Source organism: Balaenoptera physalus (genome assembly GCF_965194825.1).
Source record: "Balaenoptera physalus genome assembly, chromosome: 4".
In the NCBI taxonomy this organism is placed as follows: Eukaryota; Metazoa; Chordata; class Mammalia; order Artiodactyla; family Balaenopteridae; genus Balaenoptera; species Balaenoptera physalus.
This window is the reverse complement of record NC_138891.1, coordinates 41564050-41572144: the sequence shown is the minus strand read 5'-3', so window position 1 is coordinate 41572144 and position 8095 is coordinate 41564050. Positions and strand designations below refer to the sequence as shown.

The 8095-nt window shown below is 42.2% G+C and overlaps 1 pseudogene across 1 annotated transcript; it reads left to right on the top strand.

Moving 5' to 3' along the window:
- Window positions 1-514: 514 nt before the first annotated feature.
- On the top strand, window positions 515-7835 carry LOC309659604 (small ribosomal subunit protein uS2 pseudogene; annotated as a pseudogene). Its single transcript has 2 exons — window positions 515-705; window positions 5443-7835. The product of its transcript is annotated as a small ribosomal subunit protein uS2 pseudogene (transcript).
- Window positions 7836-8095: the final 260 nt, after the last annotated feature.

The window sequence follows — 8095 nt, the reverse complement described above, 5'->3', positions numbered from 1 at the left end:
ATTTTATAGTTGTGGCAGGTGAGGCCAAGGGAGCTTATGAAAATTGTCCAAGGTCACCCTGCAGTAAAAGAGGCAGGCAGAAAGGGGGAATGGGTTCAAGCTGAGGGAGTTTGGCTCCAGACCCTGCATATCAACTATTATGCTATATGCCTTCTTGGTATATTAGTAAGGGGATTCCTCTCTCTGGATATAAGAGGAGCCCTGAATTTGCTACACTGCATAGAATAAAATATGTCAGGCCCAAAACAACAACTTCTTTCAGCCCTACAGCCCTCTCCTAGAATTCTAATTGTGCACAGTCCTGTACTGGGTTGTCATTTGTCCAAAGGTCCTCGCCTCTGGATTTTCTAGGCTGGGGAAGGGTTCAGTTCTCGGATTTTTAAACCACAGAGGAGGTTTTATTACTCTATGAATAGTTAGTTTGTCTTTTTACTGCTGCTTTCTTGTCCTATTGTGCTCATTTTGCCCATCAAGTTGCTCCTGAAGAACCGAGACAATCTGCGTATGCTGAGTGATGGCCAGCCACCTCCTGATTGACAGGTCTGGCATGGTGACCTTGAGTCTTGACTCGCCTTCTGAAGGCATCATCACTTATAGGAGAATGTCCACTGAGGCCAAGGATCAAAGCTGCTGCAACACTGAGAAGCCAAATAGAGGAAAACTACTCGTCTTAAAACCCAAGTTCCAGACTTCCAACAGGGCAGAGTAAGCAAGTCAACAAATCATCTCCTTAGAAAATAATGATAAAACGAGACAACATTGTCAAGCACATCCATTTCAGGGCTCTGGAAATTGACCAAAGGCAAACAACAAACTGAGAAGTGTTTTGTTTTGTTTTTTTCATAAAGAACTGCTATACTTCGTTAAGAATAGTGGGAATCTGTGGCATTCTTGCCTGGACTGCTCCCAGCCCTGTGCCAGCTCAGTCAGTGAGAAGGTTCTAGAAGGATGGGACATACCGATAAAGCCCACAGCTTCAGTGCTTGAGGGAGTGCAACTGAGTTTTAGCAGAAGGCAGAAAACCCACCCCCGGTTGTGTTGTCAGTTAAAGGAATGATCCTGGTGGCAGGTTGGGGAAAGCAGTATTATGGTTGACAAGCTAGGAATTTAATTAGGAGATCCTAGAAATGAGACAACTAAGGAGCAGCTTGAACAACTACCCCACACCCACTGGCTGCCTTCTGAGCACGTGCTGGGCGGGGTGGGGACCAGAGATGATCCAAGCTCTTCACTCATCCCTGGCTAACTGATGCCATGAACTTGCAGAAATGTGAATGGGTATTCGGGAATCTTACTGGGTTGATAGAAATGTTCTAAAACTGGATTCTGGTGATGTTTGCCCAACTCTGTAAATTTATCCCAAATCAATAATTTTATACTCAAAACAGATAGATTTTAAGGTATGTAAATTATACATCAATAAATTTGTTAAAAACATTCAAGTTCTAATAAATAGCTCTAAGAAATGTTGTTTTAATTTTTCTTTTGTTATATTATGGCACTCCAAAACCAACTTCTGTCAGAACAATAATTAACTATTTTTGGTGATAGATATTGATCATCTACAATGAGTTCTTCAGCACTTTCTGTCCTGCAAAAGAGCTTAGAAGACTTTAAATACCCAAGATCATCCATAAGCAAGACTCACTTGAAAACCATATATTTAAAAAAAAGATGTGCTCATGATGTGTCAACGTTTATTGAGCACAGAAGTTTGCCACAGACAGAAGCTAGGAGGCATGCTGTTTAAATTTGACTACCCTCAAGGAATGTACACTGTTACAATTGTAAGTTAACATACAATAGTATGTTAAAGTTAAATATTATATTAGTATTACTGGGATGGGGCTGGAAAAAAAAGGTGCAGCCAACCACACCTGATAATTTATAAAAGATCTACTGCATTCACTATTGCACTTAATCCTCATAACAACCTTGTGGGTTTTGCCAAAAGGAGGGAAACCGAGGCTCAGAGTTGTTCAGCAACTTGTTCAAGGCCACATACATCAAGCAGAGGCTGAGATTTGAATCCATGTGTCAGATTCTCAAACAAATGTTGGCAAGGATCTGGGGTAACTGGCACTCATACTTGGTAAGTAGGGTGTAAGCTGGTAAAGTTTCCGGGAAGATAGCTTGGCCATACCTATCACATGACAGCTGCATATATTCTTTGTCTTTGGAATTTCACTTCTAGGATGTTTGTAGTAGAGTAGAAATGGCCATCAATAAGGAATTAGTTAAATTAGTCTCAATTCATAAAATGGAATCCTATGTAGCCATTAAGAAAGAGATGCATCTGAATATAGATATATGAGTAGAATGGTCTGCAAGATAATCATTAAGCTAAAAATAAGCTGTTCCCCACACTTTCTGTGTGTTGTTTTAAAAGGGACTGAGAAATGGGGAATTGTGGATACTATCATGAGCCAATTACACAATTTTTAACTGAGGTCTGTGGTTAATTTTTAACTGGTGCCTGTGGTTTCCATATTTGCAATTAGCAAAATAGTGAGCTGTTGACTAGGATATGGGACTGCCTTGTGACGAAGTGAGTGTTTTTATGGTATTAGTGTTGTTGAATTCAAGTTCGTGTGCCCAGCATAGTGAGGCCAAACAAATCGAAATGTCGGAGTTTGGAGCAGAGAAAGGTCTATTGAAGGTCCGAGCAGGGAGAACAGGTGGCAAGTTGGGGGGAGGGCTGCAGAATGTGTAACTTTCCTCTGATTGGTTAGTGGTGAGGTAGCTAGGTGGTGTTCCAGGAATCTCAGTCATCAGCCTTCTGGTTCCAATCTGTCTGGGATCCACATACACATGCTCAGCCTGAAGCTACCATCTTCCACCTGGGTGGAGGCCTTAGTTTCCGTAGAAGAGCTCAGAGATATATATCAGATTGTTCTCCTCCAACCCCCCACCCCAGGAGGAACCAGGACCCTGTCCCATTGCGGTACTATTGTTTCTTTCTGCCTTCCTTAACTCCCCTAATGAGTAACTCTTTAAATCCATCCTTTGGAAATCAGGGAAGGTTTAAGAGGCTGAAGGCTTTTTCCTACAAACAGTAAACAGGGGACATGGAAAGGCTATTGTGCCCAGGGTTTTATTAGTTAGAAGGAATTCTTTCTAACCTTTCTTCTTATATTCTGGAAGCTCTTCTTTTTTCTGACTTGGCCCACCTACCTCTTCAGAGTTAGAAGGAAACTTAGAAATCATGTAGCTCAGTATTTAACAGCAGGTTTCAGCCTCCTAGTGAGTCTTGTCATCAGTTTTGTGGGTCACAACTAGCATTACTTCAATCATTAAAAATTAAAAAATTAAATAATATGGACAAAAAGTATCAGAGTACATTGTACATAGAAAGGCTACATTACATATTGGGAAACTTTGTGTTTTACAATACGATTTGTGTGTACATATGTGTATTTGTGTGTAGCAGGTGAGTTCATGTGTGTATACGTGTGGCCTGCATGTGCATATATGTGTTTTTTGTGTGTGCATTTTTGTGTGTGCTGTGTGTTTATGCATAAGTGTCTCTGTGTGTGTGTGTGTGATGGTTTAAATGTATTTCTTACTGTTGATCCTGGACTAAAAAGTTTAAATCTATTGTCCTAGTTCAAAATACCTTGTATTATGGGTAAGGAAATGCAGGCTCATACAGGCCAAGTGACTTGCCCAAGATGAGCAGCAGGGCTAGAATTCCTGCTCACACATCCAGACTTATAGGTTTCCTCCTTGTTTCATATTTCATAGATGCCTCTGTGGCCAGAGCCACTGAAGGACTTTGCAGAGTGGAAAGGTAGGTAATTGGATTTGCTTTTCTGAAAAAGCATGAGGAATGATGTGGTGGATGGATTGGAGGGAACTTTGTGGAGGCTGGGACTCTGGGGAGGAGGTTTTCATATCAGCTCTGGTAAGAACTGGTGACTCACTCCAGTAAGGCGTTGGCCCTAGGCCTGCTGAGGACGAGCAAGGTGTGAAAAGTATTTAGAAGGCAGCCATGACAGGACCTGATGATGAATTTGAATTTGAAGTGGTTTCAGAGAAAGAGTCAAGAAGAAGTTCCAAGTTTCAGACTGGGGTACCTGGATAAATGGTAGGGCTGTTTGCTGAACAAGAGAAAATAGGAGAAGGAGCAGTTTCAGGGGCAAAGATAATGAAGATAATTTGCCTGGATTGAAGGTTTCTAGAGATTTTTCCACTGGCCACAAATACAGTGTCTGTCACTGACTAGATTCATGACCTTGACAAGTTGCTTCACTTTTCCAGGCTTAAATTTTCTTCTTCAAGAAAAGGCAAAATGGTCTTTCTGCACTAGCCAGAGAGGGGTCCATACGAGATGTTTTGGGAACCCTCAAATAAAGACTTCCAGAAGGGAGTGAGAAATCCAGCTTAGGACACAGAAGAGAGCATGGGGATGGAGCTCATTACCTGGGAGTCACCAGTGGAGGTTGAAGGATAGCTATGAAGTGATCTCTTCTTTGGGTTTCATTGGTCCCTCCCCCTGAGTGTGGTTTCCAGAGTTTCTTATTGGAAAGCCATGAGCAGAAACTTCTCACAGTATATCACTTCAATCAAATGCTACAGAAATGCAAAGTGAAACCACTGGGGACACACCCAGAAACCAAACCAACAAATTCTTCTCTCAGAAACTCTTCCTTTATTTACTTGTTTGGTTTCCATTTGTGCCAGGGTAATAAAACAACTCTTTCTTTCTTTTACTTGGAACCTCTTTATTCAGCCACCTGGGACTTCCCTCTAGTAGGGGCAGCACCCACCCCAAGGACTTACCCCAGAGGCCTCAGAACAGAAGCAAGTGCATTTCCACTTGAACTGTTATTTCTCTGTCTAAGGAATCTTCCTGACCAATAATCCTGCTAACCCTTTATGGGAAATTTGGCCTTGGGGCTCCGTTTACAGATATTAAATTCACAGTGAAACTGTACAAGACTCCCATTCATTAGCAATTCCATTCATACTCTCCAAGCTAAAAACCAGAAACCACATTTTGGGTTGTAGAAGTAGCCACTCTAAATGACCCAATTGACCTATTGTTTCTGTTATGATATATATATTTTTTGTGAATTCCAAGGGAATTCATGAAATAAAGGGAGAAACATTTTCTTATTTCACTTTTTATATAGACACTAAGGTTGCGTTGGGAGGTTACATGGGTATGGGGCAGGGACATTTCTCAGTGGCAACTATCAAACTGGGGCAACGTTAAAGGAAACTGGATGCAGAATTTGCCTGGATTGAAGGTATCTAGAAATTTTCCACTGGCCACAAATACAGCATCTGTCACTGTCTAGATTCATGACCTTGACAAATTGCTTCACCTTTCCGGGCTTAAATTTTCTTCTTCAAGAAAAGGCAAAATAGTCTTTCCACACTAGCCAGAGAGGGGTCCATATGGCGGCGTTAGTCTGGGCTCCCCCTTGTAACTTACAGGGAAAATTTCACAATAACTGGAGCCCTTGATGTCCTGCAGATGAAGGAAGAGGATGTCCTCAAATCCCTCACAGCAGAGCCCACTTAGGTGGCACCAACCTGACTTCCAAATGGAACAAAGGAAAACTGATGGCGTTACCTCATAAATCTGAAGAGAACCCGGGAGAAGCTTCTGCTAGCAGCTCGTGCCATTGTCGACACTGAAAACCCAGCAGATGCCAGTGTCATGCCCTCCAGGAATGCGGGCCAGCGATCTGTGCTGAAGCTTGCTGCTGCCACGGGAGCCTGTCTATTGCAGGTGCTCCAACCACTCCCGGCAGCTTCACTAACCGGATCCAGGCCGCCTTCCACTGTGTGTTGTGCGGTTATCAGGGGTGACCACCAGCCTCACAGAGGCGTCTTATGGTAACCCGCCTACCGTTGCTCCACGTCACACAGACTCTCCCCCTGCGCTGTGTGGACACTGCCATCCCGGCAGCGCGAGGGGAGCTCTCGGCGGGTCTGATGTGGTGATGCTGGCCTGGGGATTGTGCGCCTGCGCGGCTCCGTCTCAGGTGCGCGCTCGTGGGAGGTCAAGTCCCGTCTCTGTTTCTACAGGGATCCTGAAGAGACTGAAAAGGAAGAGCAGGCGGCTGCTGAAAAGGCTGAGACCCCGGAGGAATTTCGGGGTGAATGAGCCGCTCCAGGTCCCGAACTTATTGCTACTCAACCCGAAGTTGCAGACGGGTCTGAAGGCGCAGGTGGCCTCAGCACCTTCCAGCAGCATCTCCTGAAGGACCGCGGCGCGCAGCCAGCCTCTGAAGGCCGGTCTGCAGCTGCCGCTGCTCAGACCACTAAATGGGGAGAAACAACCAGAGTGGTCTCAAAGCTGCTCTTCCACAGACTCCTAAACAGAAGATGGAAATAAGGTCGATGGAAAATAAGCAATTTCTTAAAAAAAAAAAAGAAAAGGAGAAATGGGATCAGGTGGTTACTGAGTTTCCTTTTGGATCTAAAAATGCTTTGATTTTAGGAATGGTTCTACAGTATTCCTCCTTTAAAGGACAATTGTGTCAGACACTTTAGAAAGATAAATACAATTTCTTTGACTTGCAACTTCACTCAATTAATTAGACAAATTTGTATGAAGGAGCCTATTATGTGCCTGGCATTTTTGCTTGGTGCTGGGGAAACTTAGGACAAAGGTCACAATATCCTCTGCCCTTGCAGGCTACAGAGGAGACAAGACAGCTGTTCCAAGATCAGCAGCTGCCTGAGCTTTCTATTTCTGGCTCTGCCATGCATGTCCATGTCATTGTCACGCTCAGTGTAAAATGGAGTCAAACTCTGATAATTTATTGTCTATCTCCTCCACTAGCATGGAAGGCAGGAATTTTGTCCCTTTTATTGATTGTTGTATGTCCAATAACTGGAAGAATGCCCAACATTTTATTGGTGATTGACATACAAGGTGTAAGGATGGGTCACAAGTTTGAAGGATATTTTAAAAGGTGGTAGAAGCTAACACAGTGGTCTTCAAACTGCAGTATGCTTATCCAAAAAGAGTTTACAAAGACTTTCCAAGAGATGGATGGGATGGATAGCTTTAGGGGAATCAATTTCCAGATCTTCAACTTCTGTATGAGTTATTTCTCAAAGTTGACCTGCCTGAGAATGCACTGAGAAACGTGTCCTGCTGGTTTCTTTTCCATCTTCCGTTTTACAATCCTTCTTCTCTTACTCCACAAATGAATGGCTTTTCTCTCCAGTCTTACTGAGATGCTCTCCCCCAGGTGGTAAAAAAACACCCGTGAAGAAACTCTGGGAGGTATAGGGACAGGTGTGAGACAGTAAATGGCTCTAATGACTGGTTAATATATTTTTGCAAGTCAAGTGGTTTCCAATACTTTGCTGTCACAAAATTCAAGAACTAATGGAGTTGTCATCTGAAAGATCACTAAAAATAATTTTTGATGGAAGATCACAACATGTTTTTGGCATATAATTCAAAGGGAACTCAAAGAATTGATTGACGTCACTGTACAAGGGTCTTTCCATTCCCACCTACTTAATTATGAGCAGGATTTTTCCAAGATTTACATCTATAAATACAATAATGGGAATAGAAATAATGGAGAACTCTGTCTCATTCTGTCAATAAGTAATATTCATTGACAGATACATGAATGAATTGGGGAAAAAAAACCCATCTTCTCAATAAAAGGTGCATTTCCAATACAATTTCCCTTCTTATTCTATAATTGTCCATCAAAGTTTATAATATATGTATGTTGTTTTAGTCAAATGATTAATTATAGTAACTGTAACAAATATAGAAGACTTTTTTACTTAGAACCTTATGGTCACAGGAAACTTAAAAATGTAAATTGATAGTTATATATATATTTATGTGTAAAGAAGTTTGATAGGGTGATCAATAAACCATTTTGAAAAACTAAATAAAATTACATTAGTACTAAATTTTGAGGGGGAAGTAGAATAGAATAAGAATAAATAAATTAGAGCTCACTCATTTATTTTTTTTAACAGGATATGATAGGGAATTCCCTGGCAGTCCAGTGGTTGGGACTCCGCAATCTCACTGCCAAGGGCCTGGGTTCGATCCCTGGCCGGGGAACTAAAATCCCACAAGCCGCATCGTGGACATTTTTTA